Raw genomic sequence first — 23,715 nt, 5'->3', positions numbered from 1 at the left:
ATTAAACACAGAATCTATTTGAGAGGACGTTAAACAACTATTTAAGAAAAATAGTTTCTAGGGAACATGTCATGAGCACTATATTAAAGCACACTCAGAATAATCCTAATATGATTTTAAAGCAGAATATTATAGCAAATGTTTCTTACTACCCGACAGGTGCACCCCAACTGTCTCACCGGCCTCGGCCCTCCTCCCCCCCAGCACCAAAGGTCAGTGTCAGGGTTTCCAGGGAGTGAAGGCTCCTGGATGCGAACCCCAACAGCCTGACCCCAGACTATACTGCCTAGAAAAAGTTCTGGAAGGAAATTATTAAAATATTAACAGGAAGGAATGAAAGACTATTTTTATTTTCTTCCTTATACCTGTCAGTATTTTCCAAATTCTCTATAATTACTGTGTACTGTTTGTAGTCTCCCTCCCCCAAAAAAGGTCTTATAAACTACTCTCACTTACCATTTACATAATTTCAGTGGAAAAAAGTCTTAGCTCTAATGAAGCCTTGAATCACATCTCCTCCAGGCCTTAAAAGCAGGAGAGAAGACTGTAAATCTGAGCCATGCCTTCCGACCAGGGACAGGGGATGGACCGAGAGTCTGCTCAACAGACCACGGAGTGCCCATGACTTCCAGTCCGCAAACCCATGCCACCATCTGGCTCACAAAGTGCTGATTCTTAGGGATATTCTGCCACTAATCTTCCCAATGACCTATCCTCGTACATGTGACCGTTTCAGGAAGGAGAGGTTTAGGGAGGTGAAGTGACTTTCCCAAGGTCACGCAGGGTACTCCAGCTCTGGCCAGAGGCCTGTCCACCATTCGGTCCAGCCTCCAACCATTCCTCCAAACCATGCGGAACAACTGGGCTGGAGCCGAGAGCAGGTTCAGGCCCGAGCACTTCTGGACTCGAACAATGGCTCTTGTAATGACTCGCACACACATCCTGCCCAAAATGCAAATACAGCACCGGGACCCAGCCCTCACAGAACTTTGCCCCTTCAGAAAACAATTATGCAGAAGAGTAAAGAATATGGCTTTAAAGTTCTCAAAAGCACTTTTGCATCTTTTATCTCCTCTCTCAAGAAAAAGTTTTTTAGCCAGTAAAGAAAGCAAAGGAACTGAGGGTAGGGAAGAAGAAGCTCTGAGAATTCGACCGCTGCCTAGTAACACCCTCAGAGGGTCAGTCTGGTCCTCTTGAACCGTATTGTAAGAGTCGTATTTCTGAACAAAATTCAGGCCATGCTGACTGCCCGGGCTAGATGGGAGGCAGGATAAGAAAGAAGGAAAAGCACCTGCTTTTACGGTCACCCAGGGCCAGTTCCTGGGTTTAAATCCCTGCTCTGCGATTTCCTAGCCACGAGATCTTGAGTAACCCTCTTCACCCTCAGCTGTACAATGGGGGCAATATCGCCTTATTCATGGACTTGCTTTCAGGATTAAATTAGGTAAAATACAGGGGTGGGCAAAAGTAAGTTTACAGTTGTGAGTATGCAAAACAGAGTTTATTCTTGTATTATTTACTAATTGATTATTGCACTATTTATTATTATTAACCTACCCCTGTGTGTGAAACGATGGCACACCTCTCTCTGTACTTGGTAGTAGCTGTTATATTTTGAAATGTGTTTTACCCTCAAAGATGCACAAGGGCCAGCGCACCCGCCTCGCCTCCCTGAAGAAGACCATCCTCTTAGGCTTCTCTAAACGTTGCCATCCTGGTTCCCTCTTAGCTATCTCAAAGAGTCTAGACTGATCGCATTACTTCCCAGACTCCTCTTCAAGATTCTACAAGCTTCTTAACTTTAAGCCCCTGAAAGTGTCCTCAGAGAAGAACCTGGCACAGGGTGACAAAGACAAAGGGCCGAACTCCCGCCTCTGCTCTGATTCCATCGTAAGGGTTAGAGATGGGGCGACATGGAGTGAGACGTACCCTGAAGGGAAAAGCACAGGAACGTACAGAGGGTGGGGGCAAGAAGGCTGCGTGCTGGCAAAGAGCGGAAACGGATGGTCGCCGAGCACTGGCCTGGGGTCTGAAAGAGCAAAGAGGCTGAAGGACGCAGAAGAAATGAAAGAGAATTCTTTCCACAGCTGCCCTTAGAAGCCTCAAAGAGCATCCAAAATGGAGAGAAATGGAAGGAGCTCCTGACTGGCAAGACGGTCACATTACTCTTCAGCATCACTGCCGCATCCTAAGCATCCAGACCCTCTTTCCCCTGTGTTGCTTGCACTTTCCTAACCTGACCTACAAGCTCAGCCCCTCTAGCCTGCCCTCCACACCTCTAGAAGTAATCTTGCCAATATATAAACCTGACTTGACCCCATTCCCCCACACACCCTTCCTCACTAAAACCCTTCAGCGACTCCCACTGCCTGCAGGGTCAAGACCAAGCTCCATAACGCGGCACCAGGTCCTCCCTGCCCAACCCCTGCTTACCTCTCCAGCCCCATCACCTGTAACTGTCACTGAGAACTTCCCATGTGCCAAGCCCCAGCTGGGTACCGGGGACACAGTGATAAAGAGGACACAGCACAGGGATGAACAAGACCTTACTTATACCCTTAAGAAGCTAAAAGTCCTGTTGGGGAGACAGATGCAGACAGGGACTGTTGCAATGCAGATGGACAGTGGGAAGGAAGCCCAGGCTGGGGTGTTAGGGCAAGGCTCTGGGGGAAGGGGAAGCAAGCCAGGTGAGGGGCAAAGGAGGAAACACTCCATGCAGAAGAAACCTAGGAGCAAAGGGGTTTTTTGTTTGTTTGTTTGTTTTATCTTTAGAGGGGAAGAGAAGGAGAGAGAGAGAAATATCAATGTATGGTTGCCTCTTGTGCGTCCCCTGCTGGGAACTGGCCTGCAACCCAGGCATGTGCCCTGACTGTGAATTGAACCGCAATTCTTTGGTTCGCAGGCCTGTGCTCAATCTACTGACCTACACCAGCCAGGGCTGGGTGGGTTTTTTTGTTTTTTGGTTTTTTAATTGTTGTTTAAGTATAGTTTTCTGCCTTTTACTCCCATCCCAGTCCCCCCTCCCCCGGGAGCAAAGTCTGTTGGCAGCACGAGCTAACAGTACTTTCTGCACAAGTGGAAATGTTTTATGTGCTTTACAACAGGGTAGTCACTAGCCACATGTGGCTACTGAGCACTTGACATGTGGTGAGTGCAACTGGGGAGCTTAACTGCCCATGCTATTTAATTTCTAATTAATTTCCACTTAAATAGCCATGCATAGCTAACGGCTCCCATAGTGGACAGCACAGTTCTAGAGCATTAAACCAAAGGTGATAGGAAATGAAGTTAAACAGGTAAGCTTCAAAGTGACATTTCGGTCAGGCCAGGCTGCACGTGGCTTCCTGGACTCGCCGTGCCATCCACTGCTCCCTCCCCACGTCTACCTGGCAAGCCTCCCCTGTACCGGCACAAGGCCACCGGGTCCCACCTCTCCATGAAGGCCTCACTGCGAGGACCCCCCTGGCTGCTCTACACAGCCTCTTGCCCTTACTGCTTCTGAAATGTCTTTTTCTAGGCAGACATCACCATGTATCATATTTCTATGTTCTCATAACCATCTTCCACTAGCCTCTGAGTTCTGTGTCTTATCTGTCCTGGTATTTCCAGCCACTGAACAATCTTGGCACATGGGAGGCACTCAATAAATGCTTGATGAACAACTTGTCAGAGGAGCCTGACTTGGGGGGAGATGGGGGCGGGACACTCACCTCTTCTAACAAAGGTGCAAGTCCCTAACCTTGACCTTCCTTAGAACAACAGCTCAGGATGAGTCCCCATGAACACCCCGAGCACTCTGCCTATAACTATCCCCAGCAGGCCTTGCAGTTAGTTGCTCTGTTTTCCTCAGGTTCCTAGAATCTAGAGGCGTGAACAGCAGAGGTAACTAGCCAGTTTTTAAAGGCAGCGTAGGCTCATGATCAGGAGCCAGCCTGTAGAGTTAGTCCTGGGTCTGGGGACCAGCTCCGCAGCTCAGCACCTGCATGTTCTTCAGCTGGCTGCTGAAATGCCCTGAGCCAGTTTTCTCCAGTGCAAAGTGGGCATCACATCTGCCTCTTAACAATTGTCGGGAGGCTGAATGACTGACACATCTGCACAGGGCCAGGCACCCAACAAGCTCTCTGTAAACAGTAGTAAGAGATGTGAAACCCTCATTTGGATACCCGTATAGCATATGCAAATTCCTGAGCCCCTAAATAGCCGCTTCTTGGTGCTCTCTGGATGCAGGGTATATAATCCAATCTCTGACTCACCCTGTGTTGCCAAAATTCTTCTCGAGCTCCCAGGAGAAAATTTATTTTCTTTCCTTCTAACTTTAAAAATTAAACAGTCCTTCCAGCATTGTGGGGTGGCAAGGGGTGAGGAAGGAGTCCATAAAAATCCAACAAGCAGCTATGAAAAGGCTACAAACTGATGGGAGAAAGAAAGGAGGAGGCAGCTGGAGGGGGTGAGCAGGGGGGATGGAGACAATCCCCTGAGTTTCTGCCATTATTGAATACCCCAACTCTCAAAGCGGCCAGGCAGCCGCCTCCTCCACGTGGGCTAAGCTCCGTTAATGAGAAAGCGGTGCTCTGCCTACATTACCACAATAATGATTTCCCCCTTGCATTTTTACATGCCCTCCGCTTTATCATAGCAGAAGTAGACATATATTTTCAATAAATCCCTTCTCCCCTTCCTCCTCCCCAACTCGAGCTCTCCCAGTAAAAGCTGTTCTCCCCGCGCCCTCCCCCAACGCAATTCCCAACCCTGGAGCACAATGAGTTCCACTAATCAAAACAGAAAGAAAAAGAAAAATGGAAAAATCACAGCTGCTGAAAAACAGCATTCGCTACAAGTCAAAGCCCTCCACATTTTTTCTGCACGCAGCATTTACTTCTTCAAGGACACAGCACCCCTCCCCTATCAGAAATCTTATGTAGAGTTGCTCAAAGGGGAGGCAGGAGGGGGCGGGCGAAGAAATCTAATATTCACTCTCTTTCCTATTTTGACTAAGCCAGCACAGACAGAAATATAGATAAGGTCTTGAATAACTGATTTAACAAAATGTCACTTATTAAAAGGGATGGGGGATGGGGCTGCATTTGCATTTGAGAGCTCAGTTAAACCAACCCAGCTAAAGGCAGCGAGGCCAAGAAAGCAAGAAGGAAGGAAACATTTCTCTCGTCTGGTCTCCTTCAGCGGCTGCAGGAACTGACTCTGGTGGCGGAGAGGCCTGGATTTCTCCTCCGACAAGACCCGGTAGAGAGAAAACCAAAGGCAAAACAAAAACAAACAACAGCTGATTCTTAAATAAGTAAGCATCTACACTGTACTAACTACTGCCAGGCTTGTTCTGGGGACTGGGGGCACAGAATGAATGATCCAGTTCTGCTCTCCCCAGGGCAGTCTGGAAGGGGTGGAAGACACGCCCAGTGCTAACTCCGACAACAGCACCGTGGGCTGCAGGAGCCCAGCTGCACCCCTGCAGCCCACCCCAGTCCCGACCCACAGCCAGGCACACAGCGCATTCAAGAAGGACTTCGGGGATGAGTGTGGGCGCGGGAGACTGTTTGAATTCCACACTGGTTTCTAAAGCAGCTCAGATGCTTCAAGAGGCCCCTCAACGTCCTACCTACCGTGGCTCCCCGTGAAAACCCCTTGGCTAGTACGTGTTCGCCCAATTAAAAAAGGGAAGTGAACAAGTCCCAGTACTTGACCACCGGCCTCAATTCCTAGGATCCTTCAGTTAAATTTTAAGGGAGCTTGGTAGCTCCCATTGTGATGACAACAGAGGGAATTAAAACTCCCTGGCACCAAATCCATCTTTCTCTCCCTCTTCCTTTTAAAACAGCTTTCAATGATGTTAGGTTGCAGGCAATCTCCCAATGATGAGGAGAGGCGCCCAGAGCAGCCTTTGTTTTGACAAAGACCCCCGGGACCCTCGGGCAGCTTTCCGAGGTAGCCAAATGCCCAAGCCCAGTTCTGTCCAAGCCTGAGTCCGCACACGAAGGACCACACTATCCAGAAATGCCCACAGATTACCCTGGTTCCACCACACCGAGGGGCCCCGCAGAGGGACGGGGTTGAGAGCAGGAGGCTGATGGAGAACAGCCCTGTGATTTGTTAAAGTCAGGTTTTGGCTTTAATTATGAGTCAGGCTTAAAGCTGTGTGCTCCAGAATGAGCCAGACGACTCAAGTTTTTACAAATGTAATGCCCCAAACATGCTTAAATCATCTGAGTATTTCCAACTAAGGTCACTGGAATTATAAGCCTGAAATTCCCGGATGCATGTCTTGGTTTCCATGATCTTTTGCATTCACGTTCTTATCTAATACTGTGCAGTATTATCCATTTGAAAGGGCGACAAAATGTGCAGACCATTCAGATTCTGGCATTAAACTGGAGCTTTGAGTGCTGGCTAGTCATGTGACTCCAGGTTAATAACTCATTAGTATTTTTCTTCGATTTTACGTCTGGAGCCTCATTTTCCCCAGCTGTAAAATGAGAATACCAACCTCCTATGGTTGTTGCAAGACACAAATAAAACAGGACAAGCCAAAGAGGCTTTGGACCAAAAAAATGCTAGGTAAACACTAGTTATTTTAATGACGGCCTCCATTTCCTCCCTCTCTGATTTTTCGTTGATTATTTTCCCCTCTCTATGAAACCAGGTTGGTATCAGTTCCACCGATCTCTCAAACTGACGACTTGTATTTATTCCACAAATACAAGAAGCCTCATTATCCACAGGTGTGCAAAATCTGACTAACCGCTTAATTAATCTAGGCAAGGGGTACAAGGGGGTTCGTTATACCGTTCTGCCTGCTTTTTAATGTATGTTTAAAGATTTTTTTTAATCCTAAAAATTAATGTAGAAAGAAAGAAAAAGAGCCTCACTCCACTCAGCAGATGCCAGGGTCCGATTAGTGAAAATCATGGGATATTTTTTAAAACTGGAAATGACTTGCCAGCACACACAGTAAGACCAAGGGCTAAAGAACTGTCTCTCAATAGACTCCATTCTACACAAGTCTTCATTTGCAAAACAAATGCTAAATGCAAACGAAGACTGTTAAGATGACTGGGGAGTTGGGGGGGGGGGGCAGGATTTGACAACAAATCTTGGGTAGGTTCAAGGTTCTCCTGTACCCACTTCACAAATCAAGTTACTTTGGCCCTTTGGGTAGACCGTTCTCAAATCCTAAATATGGAATCAGAGCTTGAACCTCAACTACCTAGCATTTCACAGCCAGCATTCTGATGCCTGCCTTCCAACAGGAAGACCAGTCTCCCCAAAGGGATCACAGAGGACTTGGAAACCCCAAGTGGCTTCAAGGAGTGCACATCAGTGGGAATGGACACGGTGAACAGTTTTTAGTAGAAGCTTTGGAAAATTAAGGGAAGTGTTTCACTGGTTGTCAGGTTTTTATATCTGAAAATAAGATCTGGCTGAAGATCAATTCACCTGGCTGCCGCCTTTACAGTTTACAAAGCACTTTTCGTGCATTATCTGATTCCATCCTCACAAGCCTGAGAGGAGAGGCAACAGATGGCTTCACCCTCTTTTTGCACATGTGAAGACAGGCTCAGAGGCTGACCTGTCCAGAGCCAAAGACAGAGCTGGACCGCAACCCAGGTTTTCTGTCTCTCTCCTCACCCACCCACCTCCCATGCAAACCCCAAGGCTGGCCATGCAGGCTGGCAGTCCACAGCACCTTTTTGTGAAGGGCAGCCCGAAGGAGAGGCAGATCTTTGCCTTCTTCTTCTTCTTTTTTTTTTTGAGGTTCTTGTTCCAAACATATGACACAGTGCCCACCAACTTTTGAACAAGGTTGAAAATCACAGATGTCTTTTTCCAATCATAGTTTTCAAATAAATCTAATGTAAAGCCCAAATGACTTTATCTGACGACTCCTTCCCAAGCAAAAGAATCTGCTCTTTCCTCTGTACTGCTCAGTAATGCAGTCAAATGTTCAAAAAAATGCAGTACAATTTTCTGATGCAGTCTTAACCCTTGCAGGCTCCAGTTGGAGTCAAATACTGAGTCCAAAGTGCTTCCCAAGGAGGGTGTGTGGCCTCAGCCTACAGAGGCAGAGCACCTCAGAGCCCAGGCCTGGCTCCCTCACCTTCCCCTCACCTGCACCTGCACTCTGGACACAAGGAAGACGTGTCCTTCCTCCGGGAAGGCCAGTTCTTCCCCCACAGACCTCTAGAGCTTTTACGCAGGCAGCCCAACACCGCTCTTGTCAACCACTCCCTCTCCACTGACCTTTCGCACCAGCACACAGATATACCCACAGCTCCTCCCAAACCCTCCCCTTTACATGTCCTTCCAGCTCCTGTTCCATTCCTCAGCCCCCCTTCTCGGCCAGGCTTTGCCCAAAAGCTGTCTACATATGCTACTACCGGTTCCTTACGTCCTGTTCCCCCGCCAACACCCTCCAGTCCTGCTCCTACCCCATCCATTGATTGCTCCGCTGAGACAGTTTCTTCCCAAGTTGCCAGTGGCTTCAATTTTGCCAAATCCATTGGTGATTTTCCTGGCCTCATCACACGCACCCACATACACACTGCCTTTTCCCTCCAGGCTCCTTAGGACATGCCTTCCAGTCTCCTGGATTGAAATGCCACCCCCTGGCCAACCATTCCCACATACATTTTCATCCATTGCTCACCAGTCCTCTGGCACCGAATGCCAGATGCTACATCAGACTGCTTGCCTAACATCTCCAGGTTGAGTCGAACAGGCACCCCAAATTCAAAGGAGCCCAAACTGAAAGTGTGACTGTAATCCTGCTCCCTCTGCCCTCCCTCCTCCCATCTCAGCAGAGAGCACTACGCACCTACTCAACTTCTCAAGCCAGAAACCTGTTATCTTAGAGTCCCCCTCCCTACCCCCCCACCAATCCATCACCAAGCCCGACCCTTTCTACCTCTAACGCTGGTCTCACACCTACCTGCTTCTCTCCATTCACCTTCTGTCACCTCCTCACCTGGCCAGTTCCACTGCCACATTACTGTGCTCCCCAGTTCCACCTGCCCCTCTCCACCATTAATACATTAGAGGCTGTCACTTCTCACTGCAAGTTTCAATGGTTTCCCACTACACTTCAAATGAAACCCAAACCTTTTCAAGGCCCCCAGAGTCCCACATGATCAACCATCTCCTGTGCCCTCTCCCTCCCTGTTCTCCACCTTTGCCTCTTTTCAGGTGCCCCCAAAGCCAAAGTGCTTCCATCACGACTCTCCTCTGCCTGGTGCCCTCTGTCTCCCCTGCCCCAAGCCCAGACAGGATTCTCTAGGCCGATTTAGCTAAGTCAGTCCAGGTCACTGCTCCCTAGGATTTCATCAGAGCACTTATCGCAATTTGCAACATATATTTCTTTACGTGTCAACCTCCCCTCTGGACTGTAAACTAGGTCTGGGTGGGGGATAGGAAGAGGGAGATTATGTCTGTTTGAATTATCAACATATTCCCAGGGCCCAACCTCAGTGCCTAGCAAACAGGGGGTGACCGACAAGCAGCTGCTGAATGCACAAGTGAATAAACCAGGGCCAGTCACAGCATGAAAGTAACTGTTAGCAGCTATGAGGTTAGAGTTATCACTGCCATTTAGGCACACAAGTTTCCCCCCCCCCATTAAAAAAAAAGTGTTAATACTGCCAAACCAAAGGCCCAATAGCTCAGCACATCCCGCCCGTTCTCAGCTTGTTGTCTTCCACGAGGAAAAGGCAAAACCCATCCACTTCTTCAGTAAACCCAAATTAACCAGCAGACCCTATAAACAGATGCCCAGAGAACTTGAAAATTCTTATAAAATATCACAGGGCTTTTCCTGTGTATTTTATTTAACCCAGGGGAAAAAAAAGATTAAGAGAGCCCTGGAATCAAATTCATGCTATGGAGCCGACATTACTCCTCAAAAAGCCACGGCACCCGCATTGAAAAGCCTTCCCAGAACAAGAGCCAGCGGCTCTCCTCACCCTCTCCCCACAAGAGAAAGCAACTGTTTAATTTCCCCTTTATTTTATTGGTTCGCCTTAAACATGCAAATTCAGAAATATAACTACTGATCTGCAAGATCCTAATCCTCTCTCTTCCCTAAATTATACAGTTTTATGAAGTCAGAAATAAAATGAGCTGAATCCAACTGCTCTTAGAGCAGGACAATCAACACAGGTTTATCCTGCGTGGGGTCTGGGCCACTTGTCTGGGTCCTTACTTTACATGTCACGGTTCAAAGTCAGTACAAACACCAAGAGCTTTTTCCCCAAAAATGCCCACAGTGAAATACGGAATGTCCTAGAGACAACGATAATACAATATCATTACCATTAACACAATGGCAAATATACAAGTAAATTCCAATTACCCACGTGTGATTTTTTTTTTTTTTTCAGAGAAAATAGGTAAAGCCCCACTAGGCTTTCTGGTACTGCTCAATGAACCTTAGACTTGACCAAGCATAATTAGACAGGTAAACCAGCTGGCTGCGGAGGAAACTCCGAGATGAACTGAAATTATTTCTGGTGCCTGGGATTATGGGCCACTCTCTGTTAGCACATATAATTGGGTTTCAACCATGCACTTTTTTCCCCAAGACTATGGCAGGCTTTCATAAGTATCTCCTTGCCGTGATGGTCAAGATTCCCTGGTCATTCAAAGCCTTTTTTGGAATGCCAAGGTACCAATCCACGCTCTCCGTAAGAAGACAAAAACAGAAGTTAATCAACTTGCCCAAGTCTGTGAAGCAATTTGGCCGTTGGCCCAGGAAGACACTGTCGAGACCTCTGGAGACCTCTGGAGACCTCTCTCCACAAGACCGAGTCACAGGATATCAGACATGGATGGAACTCATGGATCAAACCATGAGTTTTTAATTTAAAAAAAAAATCCAGAGCCCATAAATGCTAGAAACTGGTACCCTCCCCATTTCTCAGTGACATTTTCCCCTTGGTTTGACCATCAAACCACCTTGAAAAGTTCTGTCACTTTACAGATACTGTAAATTTGAGCCAACTACTGAATGCAAAACAATGTTTACACTTTCTGATTAATCAACTTTATGGAGAATCCTTATACTTCCCCCCCCCAAAATAATGCTTTTGATTACTGTGACCAGCCCAACGATCAAAGGTTGAGAAAATGAATATGATAAATAAGCTTTGTTTTTGTAACCACACATTTTATTATATAAGCAGCAGTCCCCTCATTTATAATTAATGCTCCTACCCCAACAAAAACCACAGGCCCAAGCAGGTTAAAGGAAGCAAAACTGAGCACTTTCCACACAGTTCATAGAACAACTGTTTTCACAGCAAGCTCACATAAATGCTATGTGATATTAACACATGCCTGCGATGTGGAAGCCTGCTTACCAAGCTGTGAAAAGACTCATGTTTACTATGGAACCTGTAAAATTAATCTTCTCATGCCCATAAAGCAGACGGGAAATGCTCTTTTTTGAGAAGTCAGGCTGGCTTCTCCACAAATCTTTGGCAAAAATGGACATGCCCAAAAGGGCGGGGCCCAAAGAGGTGTGTCGTTCCCAGTATCAATTCCTATAAATCAAACCCTGGCAGTCACCACAACACGTTTAAAAGAATGAATTATGATTCATGGGCCTTCAAACCTTTATTACCACAAGAACATCCCAGCAGAAGAGAAAAAAAGCTGCTGGCTTGATTAATGGCCAAAGCAAGACAATAAAATAAATCTCATAAATATAAGGAAAAAAAAAAACCTGAATGACTGCTCTTGGCTCCGAGGTGAGCATGTCAATAATCCCACTATCCTAGGATAAACACGCATACAGATTCTGTTTACCTTCCCAGCACATACCACAACCAGGCACAGATTTCAAGCAGGGAAAAAATAATAGCTAATTTGTTTAACCAATGTCTAGGTAGGAACATTTGATAAGTGGCAATAATATTTAATTCCCAACTAACTCAACTCTCAAGCTACCAAATATCAAATTCTCAATCTGGAAATCTGATGACAGGAAGGAAAGAAAGATCAGTAATGTGTAGAGAAATATTTTTAAACCCATTTTTTCCTTACTAGATTTGAGCCTGGCTACAGAACTGCAGAAAGCTTAACCAACTTCAGTGAACCGCACTGCCTAGTGTTTACTCCCTGCCCATACTAAAACACATCTAGGTTTAAACCTCCAGTGCTAAAATTATCCTGGCAAAGTTAAAAAACTCAGCATAATCCAGATACCTGACAGCCAAAACTTACAACCCATCTGCAGAAACCAGCAAGCTGAGGACCAGGAAAACAGGCAGGGAGAAGCAAAGACTGCTGGTTAACTAGTTAACCACGGAGTACTTCTGCTTGTTATCCTTCCAGTGGGCACAAAACCACATCATCTGTGACCAGACTGCTTTCTTGAAACAGCTAATGATGCAGAAGGTTGGTACCAAGTGGGACAACTGGAAACTCCTTTTTTAAAGCTCTGCTCCAAGGCCTGCTAAAAAAGTGTACCCGGTAGGCTTTCAGAAGGCATTTTTTTAAAGAACTCTTCAGCCACCCCTGGACCGTCATTCCTAAGCATCACTTCCATACACTTCACAAGGCAGCCCAAGCCATGTTAGCAACCGACTTCAACACTTAACGTTCACTTGCCAAAGCCGCGTCTAGTCTGGGAAGAGTTTCCACAAAGCTGACTCTAGCAGGCCAGTCGAAAGCACACGGAGGAACCAGAAGTCATTTTCTTTTAACCTAAGGATGGCAGGCGCACATGCTCCAACCCAGTGCTGACCAGACGCTGCCCGCCAGGTGCTCTCGGCCTCAGCCAGTGAATGGGTGGTTTTGTGTTGTTTTCTAATATCTATTTCTTCAGACCGCCAGCAACTTCCCACTCTTCCAAACTGAAGTTGAGACTGGAGGAACAGGTATACCCTCTCACATACTCTCCCATCTGGGTGGCCACTTTAACTTCTGGGGGGTACCCAGCCCCCCAAAGAGCCTTACAGGCGCATATACAGACACATATGCATCATGTCAAAAACCCCAAAAGGCACATCCCTAGGGTCCTGCGGTTTCTTGGCTGGAAGAATGAAGGCTTTATAACATCGCAACCTTCAATTGCAAGCCCCACCACCACCCTTTAAGCCGGGTCTGACAATTTTAGCGCCCATCACACCCCTCCCCCTTTGCTGGGATGCCGTGGAGCTCCAAGAGGGAAGAGTGAAGGGAAGCAGAGAGAAGGCCCTAGTTATATAGTGAAAGTAAAGAAGTGGAGGAACATTTTTCCTTTTTGCACCCCCCCACTTTGTCCCTTCCCCTCCCCCCCACCCCATGACTTCTCACGGAGCATCACCCAACTAATTTTTTTAAAATGAAACTTAATAAGGTTTTTGCCTACCTTGGCTGTTTCTGCAACAAGTGCATGGGCAATCCAACAAGACCAGTCTCCGCTTGGGGGGTGAGATGAGGGGCAAGCAGAGCTGATGGAGTAATTTCAATATTAATTTATATCACAGCCGCCTCCTTGAAGCGCTACTCACTTACAGTACTGCCATCAGCCTGTAAACAAATATCGCTCCGCCAGGAAACATACTCCCCAGATGCAAGCCCCTCTCCCCAGCAGGGAAGCTGGCCCTTCGCCCCCCACCCCACCCCCACCCAACAGCGTGCTCCCCCAACGCCAGTAGGAAGCTCAGGGCTCCCAGAGCACTAACCCACCACCTCCGCCACCACCCTAGCAAGAAACTTACTCCGTCCGTCTAGCCTCCACCCTCCGTTCAGGAAATCTACTCTCCATATGCATTCAGCCTCCCCGCAGGAAATCTGCTCCCCCCTCCCCCGCTTCTATATACATGCACCCCTCCCTCTCCTCCTCCCCACGCGCCCTCCCCGGTCAGAAACTTACTAGCGAACAAGCGTGCAGGCTCTCCCGATCCTGGAAACTTACTCCCAGATATAGTGCCCGCCAGCCCCCTTCCCGGCCCTGCTACCCTTCCTGCCCTCCGCCACAAGCAACTCCAAACTCTCCGCATCCAGCCACTCTCCCTCCCCGGTGGAAATTGCAGCGCGGGGCCGCGCGCGTGCATCCACCCTCCCCTTCAGGAAACTTACTCCCCATCTGCATGCACCGCCTCTCAGCCATCGCTTAGAGGGAAGGGGGTGTGCTAAGGAGACAGAAATACATATGTATCTCTCGCCCCTCCCCCGGCCGCAGCCCACTCGGGGCCGAGCCGCGGTAACCTGGCCTTACCTTTTGCATTGCTCCCCATCCTCGCCCCTCCCTTAACCCTCCTTATCCGCTCCCCGACGCCCCCCTCCTTTTTTTCACCCTTTACCCACCCCTAGCAACCGTTCCCAAGCTCCTCTCGGTCTTTTTTTTTTTTAATCCAGGATGCAAATTCCTCCCCTGTCAGCAAATCGACTGTCAAATAATTTTCTTGCTAAAGGAGAAAGGCGGAGGGGGGGGGGAGCAAAAGCAAAAAAGGGGGGAAGGCGGGGGAGGGAGAGAGGGGGACAGAAGAGGGGAGAGATATCCCTCCGCAGAGCCGGGTCTGGCCGCGGGCGGGGAAGCAGGAAGTAAGGTGTCCAGAGCCGCGGCCGGCGGGTGCTACGCCTCTGCCCCCGCCCGCGCCGGGTGTCCCACGGGGCCCCTCGCTTTGGCTGGCGCTGGCCGCCCGACGCATTGTTCGCAGTCTTCCCGGCGTTGCGCTGCCGGCCTTATTTGTTTGCTCTGCATGTGCGTGATGTTTCACCTTTTGTAGGCTGGCGAGACTCTGGACGAGGATGGGGCGGGGGGCGCGGACCGAGTTGCAGCCCCGAGTAGGACCTGTCAGCTAGCAGAGGTGTGGCAAACTCTGCGCCGTGGCCGGAAAATCGGGGCCCAGGAGAGGGCAGCGTGGCCGGGAAGCTGCCGCCTTAAACCCGGACCAGACCAGGAGTGCTTCCTGCGTAACCATCCCGGTTATTGTAACGCGCTTTGCAATCTAACGATTTGGGTGTGGGGTTTATTTGTTAAAGCGGTTGCAAAGATGCCAAAGTCTAGGTGGGCTGGGGGTAGACGGTCTGCACCCTCCTCCTCCCCGGCCTCTGTGGGGCAGGGTGAGAGGCCGGGACTCCGGGGAAGGGGCTGGAGGTTCGCGCAGCGCGCGACTCCATCTCTCCGCCCCGATGGGGGCGGGGAGCCAGTGCAGCAGGCGGCTCTGGAAATGCAGCTCTCAGGGGAGGGGTCTCCACCTCTGCGGCGCAGCAGGCCGAGGAGGGTGGTTGCCTAGGAGAAGGGCCGGGCTGGGCAGCGGAGGGGAGGGGGCGCGGGTGCTGTCGCAGAACGCACTCGCCCCTCCTCGCGCGCCATAACTATGGAACGTGGTGCCGGGGAGGAGGGACGGCCGCTGGAGGCCGCCCGGGGCTGCTCGGCATTGGTGCAGAAACCCGAACCCGGAGTCGCTCCTCGCGCTGCCTGCTCCTCCTCCTCTGCGGGGGAAACCGCTGCACCCAAACCGAGAGCAGCTGCGAGCAGGGGGCAGGGCGCGGGCTGAAAAGCGAACCTGGGGTTCAAACCTCTGCAGCGCCAAGAGGGCGGGAACAGGGCAGCCCTCAGGTCCCGCGAAGGCGCGGCCGCCTGTTGGTCCAGCCCAGGACCCCAGCATTTCCAGGCGTCTTTCATGGTCCGAGGAAATGTGAACCAAAGATGGTTCGGCTCTACAGACCACCTCGAGACGGTTCGAATATCAATCCCATCGAGGGCACACGACAGCGAGTCTTTTTTGCTCTAGAGAAAGTTAAACCATGTTTTTTTGCAGTAAGAGAAGATCGTTGCGCCCTTTCCACCAAATGTCACGCAGGATAAATAAGAGGCTGCCGCTACCCAGACCTTCACCACTGTCCCCCACCCTACCCCCACTCGGCGCTGGGTGTGGACAGGGCAGGGGAAGGCTATATTGGAGCTTAAAGCATGAGGTCATGGACGGAGGAGGCTGCTGCCAAAAGAGGCGGAGGTTTTTGTGTATTTTGAGGGGTAACCGTTCTCCATCTTCAGCAGTGATGAGTTCTTCTGCGTAACCCTACCAATTCTGGAGCACCTGGACCAGAGAGTCCTCGAAAGAGGAGAGGGCTCTGGGCTATTTTGCTAATTGAGAGTTTGGCCTGCGCCCAGCCCCCTTTGGGGCCCTTCCACATAAGCAAAGAAAGTCGAGGGACAGTGCACTGTGTCTCGGGGACTGAAAAAGTCTCAGATGCTGGATCCCCGCCCCCCTTTACTCAGTCGCCGGTCATCTTCTAAACCGAACAGCTTTCTGCGATAGCCTCCTGGCCCCCTGTGACCCATTCTTCCAGAGTGGCTACGGGAGTCTTTCTAAAACTCCTAACTACATTCCTCCAAACCCCTCCCAACTGCTCTTAGAATAAAGCCAAGCCCCGAAGCCCCGGTTTGATTTCGCTTCTACAGACCTCTCCACTCTCACAGCTCCTCCTCCTTTACTGTAAGCCGGTCGTGCTTCTTTGTTCTGTGGCTGGGGGTGGGGTAGGGGACGCTAACCCTTCTCCCTCCACCTCTTTTTATTGTACTAACTCCTGCTGGACCTTCTGGACTCGACTCAACTGTCATTACCTCCAAGAAGCCTTCCTCAAGATACAATCATCTCTAACTCCCTCAGCGAAAAAAACCCACCCTAGACCTCCCCGCTGTGGTCGGAGCTGGCCTCAGGGGCAGCCCTTTTCCGAGCAAAGGAGGAATAGCCCAGCTGGAGCGCCATCACTGCTTGGGGGCCTGACCTCCTGCGAAGGAATCGGCCGGGATGGAACCTCAAAACACCCTGTTTCCTCAAGAGACCTGGAAAGAGCAGCGCGCCGCCCAGAAACCTCAACCCCTCCACCTCCCACCCCCAGCACACACCCACACCCGTAATGCCAGGAGAGAGCTTTTAATCTAAAGTTCCTCCCTCGCACAGATGAAGAACCTGAAGTAGCAAGGGAGTAAGTAAAGTGCCCCGAGGTCAAGACAGAAATTCACACCCTGGTCTTTCCTGCTCCTAAACCTGAAGCTGCAGTGAAGGAAGGATTTGAGATTTGGGACTCAAGTGATAGCCGCTACACAATTAAGGATGCTTGTGTCGCCTTCATAGGACCCCCTACATGATTGGTCCACTGCCAACAGAGAGGTAGTTTGCATAATGGTTAGTTGTGCAGCCTCTGACCTTGGGGAAAATACTTAATCTTACTTGGTTCTGTTTCTTTGATTGTAAAGTCAGTATAATGGTACCTACATTGTGGTGCTATGAGGTTTGTGTTAAAAATGTAAAGACCTTAGGACAGTGTCTAGGCAAGCTCTTGATTGTTTGTGACTGGGGTTATTGCCCTTTCCCAGGGACTCTAGAAAAGTAGGTCTCCAGAGTCTTAACTGCTTTAAGCATCAAAAATGGCCCGAAAAACCTGGGAAATGCACAGGCAATCCATGTAAAGACCTTATTTAGCCAACAGATTCAGCCCTGGACAATGCAGATGCTTCAAGACCATCCAAGGGGTGAACAATCCCAAATCTGTGACTACTGGTTGTAAACTCTTAAAATGAGTGTCAGAAGGAGGATAGCTGAAATTAAAATATTACCTTGGGTCTTTGAAATCCCAAGCAAGCTGAAATAGTCCCAGTCCTGGTGCAAGTATGTACTGCCTTGTATGAGCAAAACCCTCCTAGGGCTGCAAAAATATAAGGGAATTATTATTGTTGTTATCATCATCATCATTATTCAATCGTAGCCTTCCCATTTGCAGCACTTATCCCCATGATAAAAGGGTTTTTTTAATGCAGTTCATTTTTCGGAGTAGGTTTAATGCATCCACATGATTCCAAATTCAAATAAACATTGAGAAGTCTCCCTCCCATCCTCTCTGTTGCCCACCAGTTTTCCTTCTGTAGGGGCAAGGAGGGTTAGCCTTCTGAAGACATGCTTAACTGTTCCAGCTGAGGCCTCCGGAACTCCTTGGAGCCTATTTAACACTTTATGTCCAGGGCTCCTTCTCCAACCCACGCAAAATCATCACCCTAATCCTGCCCTTCCCTAACCCTTCAGCCTCAATCCTAAACAGGTTGTATTAACAAGGATGTACAACTGTTTCCTAAGCTAAAGTTTATCTAGTGCTTTCTATGTGTCAAATCACTGTAGTAAATACTAGATATGCATTATCCTATATAATTAACCCCAAACCATCATTATTACCGTATTCTGATTTTACAGATGGCAGACAGAAGTACACTATCAGACAGATTATGTAACTTGCTCCAATTTCAATCCAGGCCAACCTGAACCCAAACCCTCTGTCTTAACCATTAGCCCTCTTGCCTCTGCAACACAGGAAAATTTCTGGGAACCTGAAAGGAAGGAGTAAAATGGAGTCTTTAAACTTGGACAGATCTGAATTCAAATTCTGGGCCTGGCCCTGACCAGCAAGGAGACCTTGGGGAAATTTCTTAACCTCTCTAAATTCCAATTCGCCCACCTGTTAACCGGGACCCTACATTTTTCATTGGCTTGATGTAAAGGTCAAGTGCATGTAAATAAAGATTTTTAAAATGCCTAGTAAACCAAATGTAATGTTTAGATATTGCATGGCTCTGGTTCAAATAAACCAGTGCTAAAAGACATTGGGGAATAAATGTAGACTTGATATACATGTTAAAAAATTATCTTTTTTAAATGATTAATTTTTGCCTGGCCAGTGTGGCTTGGTGGGTTGGAGCATCATCTCGTACACCGAAAGCTTGCAAGTTCAATTCCCTGTCAGCGCACATACCTAGGCTGTGGGTTCAGTCCCTGCTCATGGGGCGTGGGAGAGGCAACCAATAGATGCTTCTCTCTCACATCAGTATTTCTCTGTCTTTCTCAAAGCGATGAAGGAAAAATGTCCCTAGGTGAGTATAAAAAAGTTTTTTAAAATTATTTTTGCCTTAGCTGGTGTGGCTCAGAGGACTGAGTGCCGGCCTGAGAACTGAAAGGTCGCCGGTTCAGTTCCCCATCACAGCACATGCCCTAGTTGTGGGCCAGGTCCCCAGCTGGGTGCATGTAATTGATGTTTCACTCACATATCTCTTTCTTCCTTCTTTCCCTCTCTCTAAAAATAAATAAATAAAAGCTTTTTTAAAAAGAAATTAATTTTATTAGGTGTGGCAACAGCATTGGGATTATGTTTTTCTCTTCAGTTCTTATCTGTTAGAGATACATAAGGAGAAAGCTGAGGTGAAAGAATGTCTAGGATTTATTCGTCAAATACTTCAGCCCCCTCCCAAGAAAACCATGACATAAATAAAACAAGGTTAGCAAAGTATGGCTAATTGTAGAAGCTGTTCATTGTACTGTTCTCCCTACTTCTATTGAATGCTTGAAATGTTTCAAATAAATTTGAAATAATTTAAAAATAAAATAACTATTCTAAAGCATTAACAATTTTAACTATCAAGTTTATTTAATTATTGTACATTGTTATAGTTATGAAATTTTTAAGTAAACTTGCTGGCTTATCAGTAGGCATGCAAAAACGGCAAATTCGTTAAATGGGAGACACTGCGAGCGGCACCTGCAGCGGGCAGGGAAGCGGGGGGGTGGGGTGGCCGTGGAGGGCACTGAACACTGCAGAGAGCAAGGTGGACAGCTGGTTGTTGCAGACTCCTACAACCACACAGAGGACAATGTACGGGAGGGCAAGTGGCAGGAGTACTGGGTGACAGAAACAGGCAACGTAAAATTGAGGGGCACATTGTCCCCGAAAATGTACATCTCCACGGTCACTTCAAAATTGCACGGCTTGGGGATCAGGTGCACTCAGCAAAATTCTCAACTCTGCTCACTGGTTCTGTCACCCAGTCCAGAACTGTAGCTCTGAGATCCCTCGTTTGTCATTCGGGTGCAAGACCACTGCGGTCCCTTCCAGCTCTTCAGACTGGAAGTCTAAGAAATGCTGTTGGCTTTCACAAGAGAAGGATTGTTCCTGAGGCCACACTGGTTATTTGCCTATCTCAAGAACAGGTCAGAGCCAAATGGAAATGAAAATGTAGCCAATTCATAACCACATAAAATTTTAGGCCCAGGGAGCATTCGTGTATCATTCTAGGAGTAATCGTTCTATAATCTGGATTTAAAGAGCGGGAATTATTTTTATGTATGACCCTGATTTGAAATGAAAGTTTGCCCTCTTGGAGAGAAAATTTGTGTTTCAGAGAAAAGATAAGACAGTGTATTTGGAAACTCTTCAAAGAAATGAACACTTCTGTATAATACTTCCCTTTATATTAAAGGTGGCTCTTCAAGAGAGATCTTTCAAAGCTGAAGACTTGGAATTGGGAACGAAAACACCACCTGTGCTTTTTGCTTCCTCCAAGGCTACAGGATGAAGGCACTGAGAGGCAACAGAGACCATGAGGATGGAAGAAATCAAGTGTGTGTTTCCAAAATGAATAGTGATGTACGTAAGGCAGTTGTTGAAGGCTCTGCGACCCAGAGCACATGAGTCTACTGCAAGTTCAGGCGATGAAACAATGTGGTTGCGGGGTGTTTCTCAAACTCTAGTTTCTTTGCTATCCTTGAATCAGTTACAACCAAAGCAATGCAAGTAAAACACAATGGCACAGAAGGGCTTATAGGACTCCCCTTTTAAAACCAATAAGCATCATTCCGGGTAGTCACCTCAACTCTTAAGTCTGTTAAGGGAGCGTTGAGAGAGCAGGCCTTACTCAAGACAAGAGGTCTAACTGGTGTTTGTTTAGTAATCCTAAGCGATCGCTATCTCAGGCAAGTGTCTAGCCGGAGAGAGAGAGAAAATAGGTTCCAGGCTATGAGAAGGTGCTCAGTTAAAGTCATATTTCCAGGACACAAAAAAGCTAGAATATGTAGTAGATCCTGTAGCCAATACAAAAAATGAAAAGCAACTAACTGGTTGGAATCACTGCTAAAACTTCCTGCACCTGCCCAGAAGTTATGCCTGGAGCTCACGCACTTCTCCAGCTGTGGGATGAATACATGGTAGCTGGTGCTCCAGGGCTGTGGCAGCCCAGAGTGGCTCCCAAATGAGTGGCTTTGTCAGCTGTGCGGGTGAGGAAGAGAGAAATTAAGTGAATTTTCTACTGCAGATGCAAATCTTTTCATAATTTTCCACTGCACAACGTTTAAATGTAAGTGTAGACAAGTACTTTTCTAGAGCCCCTACTGCAGAGGTGTCAAACTCATTTTCACAGAGGCTACATCAGCCTCACAGTTGCCTTCAAAGGCTCCAAATAATTTTAGGACTGTATAAGTGTAACTACTCCTTAACTGTTAAGGAGCTGAAATTACACTGGGCCTTTGGAAGGCAAATGTCAGGCTGATGTGGCCCCCAGTGAAAAAGAGTGTGACGCCCCTCCCCTAATGGAACCTCAGGAAGGATCCTGGCAGGAAATAGGCGGCACACTCACCGGGTAACTGAGGAGCATGTTCGGTAAGCAGGGCGGGCTTCGTGGATGTGCAGCCTGTGACGTCACACAGGTCCCACACTCAGCTTAATGCCTGGTGGTTGCCATCTTGAAATTCTTAGTAATTTTTGAACAAAGGTTACTGCATTTTCACTTGGCACTCAGTGCCACAAATTATGTCATCGGCCCCATGTTCCATGTTATGTACTATATAAAGGATGGTATAGCACCAAAAGACTCTAAGCATTGTGAAGACTAAAAGCATTGGTGAAGACTGAAAACTTCGCCCCTACGTGAGAAAGAGCTAGGAAGAGACATACCTGGAATGGAGAGCAAGCTGTTGCTGAAGTGCGGCTATGGCTGCAGCTGGCTGTAAGCAAGTCGCACAACAGAAGTGGTGGCCTCCTGTAGAACACAGCCATAGTCAACCCACAGCCTGTAGAGAGGGCGGCAGGTGATAAATACCCTAACTTCTCTCTGCCCCTGCCCTCTGACCTGCATGCGCCTCCTACTGATGACCCAAATAGGACCTAGAGCATCTGGGAGCCCATTGATGAGAGCAGTTGAGATCAGCCTGCCAGGGTATAGGGTGCAGTGAGTCTGGAAAGAGCAGAGAATACTGAGCTCAGGACTTTCACTTGAAATTTACTTGAAATTTTGTATTTCAAGGTCAGGGTCAGGCAGGGTTCAGAATAAATAAAATAAAAATATCACAAACAATGAATTTCAGTAAAGGGCTGCCTGATGATTTTTTTTCTTTTTAAAGATTTATTTATTTGGTTGGTTGGTTATTTATTTATTTATTTATTTATAGAGCGAGGGGAAGGGAAGGAGAAAGAGAGGGAAATGAAACATGGATGTGCTACAGAAACATCAGTTGGTTTTGTCTCTTACTCGCCCCTAGCTGGGGACCTGGCCTGCAACTAAGGTATGTGCACTGACCAGGAATGGAACCCACGACCTTCTGTTCGAAGGCCAGTGCTCAATCCACTGCGCCACACCAGCCAGGGCTACAACAGGATGTTCATTTAGTATGCATCATGCACAAGCTTTATACACTTTCAAAGGAAAAACAAGATGTTCTGAAAATTCCCATGAAAAGAAGCTTGGGTATTAGAAAGAGCCATCGTTGGTGAGGAGAGAAGCCTCAGATTTGGAAAGTTTAGAAACATTCCGGGCCCCAAAGCGAAATTTCACAACAACACCCCATTCTCCACATTTTCCTCCTCTCACTCTCGGGCCAAGATCACACAAAAAGGGCGTGTGACAGGCACGGTGTCCCAGGGATTGCAAGGGCCACCAGGGCAGTGGCCACTGAATAGACCATGTTCCAACAGAGGTTTTTGGTATAATTAAATATTCGTAGATACCTTTTGGGATGATTAAATTTTTGTAGGAGCATTGGAAAGCTCTGACAGAGGGCGTTTACTACGACGATTTGTAACCATTCCAGCTTCTCAATTCCTCTGAACACTTTAGCTGATAGTGGTCCTCTTCCATCCGCAGTTTCACTTGCAGTGGTTTCAAGTTGCCTGTGGGCAAGAAAGTTCCAAAAATATTAAGTGGAAGGTTCCAGAAATAAATTATTCATGTTTTAAATTGTGTGCTGTTCTGAGTAGCATGGTGAAATTTTGTGCCACGCTGCGCCGTTCCACTGAGGCTATGAATCATCCATTTGTCCAGAGCACCCACACTGAGGCACCGCCCACCCGTCAGTCACTCAGTAAGCAGCTGGGTTATCGGATTGGCTGTCGTGGGATCGAAGTTCTTGGGTTCAAGTAATTCACCTTTCTTTTTTCTTCATTTTCTTTCTTCAAGTAATTCTTATTTGACTTAATCATATCACACTCATATAACTTTTGTTATAGTATATTGTGATTATTCTATTTTATTATTAGTTATCGTTGTTACTCTCTTATTGTACCTAATTTATAGATTAAATTTTATGATAGCTACGTATAAAAAACAGTATATATGTGGTTTGCTTCTATCTGCGGTTTCACACATCCACTGGGGGGTCTTAAAATATCCCTCTTGGATAATCGAGGGCTACTATACTCAGATCACTTTTAAAATTTACGTATCACTGATTAATTTGCATTTCACTCAGATTTGAGCTACACTAAATGAATCCTTTGTAATTTCCTTGAAAAAAAATTGGATACATAATACAAATGTGAGTGAGATTGCAGAGACACACTTCATCCGTAAAAGTCACAGAACACAAATTAACCATTTTATTTATTTTTTTGGTATGTATTATTGACCATGCTGTTACCGTTGTCCCCATTATTCCCACTTTGCCCCACTCTGTTCAGGACACC

The 23,715-nt window shown here is 47.5% G+C and overlaps 1 protein-coding gene across 11 annotated transcripts in view; it reads right to left on the bottom strand.

The window, feature by feature from the left end:
- The window catches only part of TRERF1 (transcriptional regulating factor 1), a 202,754-nt gene extending 188,357 nt beyond the window's left edge, over positions 1 to 14,397 (bottom strand). For 5 of the 11 annotated variants that reach the window (XM_037154732.2, XM_037154785.2, XM_037154792.2 and 2 more), the window contains exons 1-2: positions 13,865 to 14,064; positions 13,358 to 13,439 (exon numbers count right to left, since the gene is read on the bottom strand). The gene's annotated coding sequence lies outside the window, so the exon portion shown is untranslated. The other 6 variants (XM_037154766.2, XM_037154779.2, XM_037154756.2 and 3 more) reach the window with 5 other exon arrangements.
- Between the last annotated feature and the right edge of the window lie 9,318 nt (positions 14,398 to 23,715).

This window comes from Artibeus jamaicensis, unplaced genomic scaffold, assembly GCF_021234435.1.
Source record: "Artibeus jamaicensis isolate MK-2021 breed Jamaican fruit bat unplaced genomic scaffold, CSHL_Jam_final contig_484, whole genome shotgun sequence".
Lineage (NCBI taxonomy): Eukaryota > Metazoa > Chordata > Mammalia > Chiroptera > Phyllostomidae > Artibeus > Artibeus jamaicensis.
This window is presented reverse-complemented; position numbering and strand designations above follow the sequence as displayed.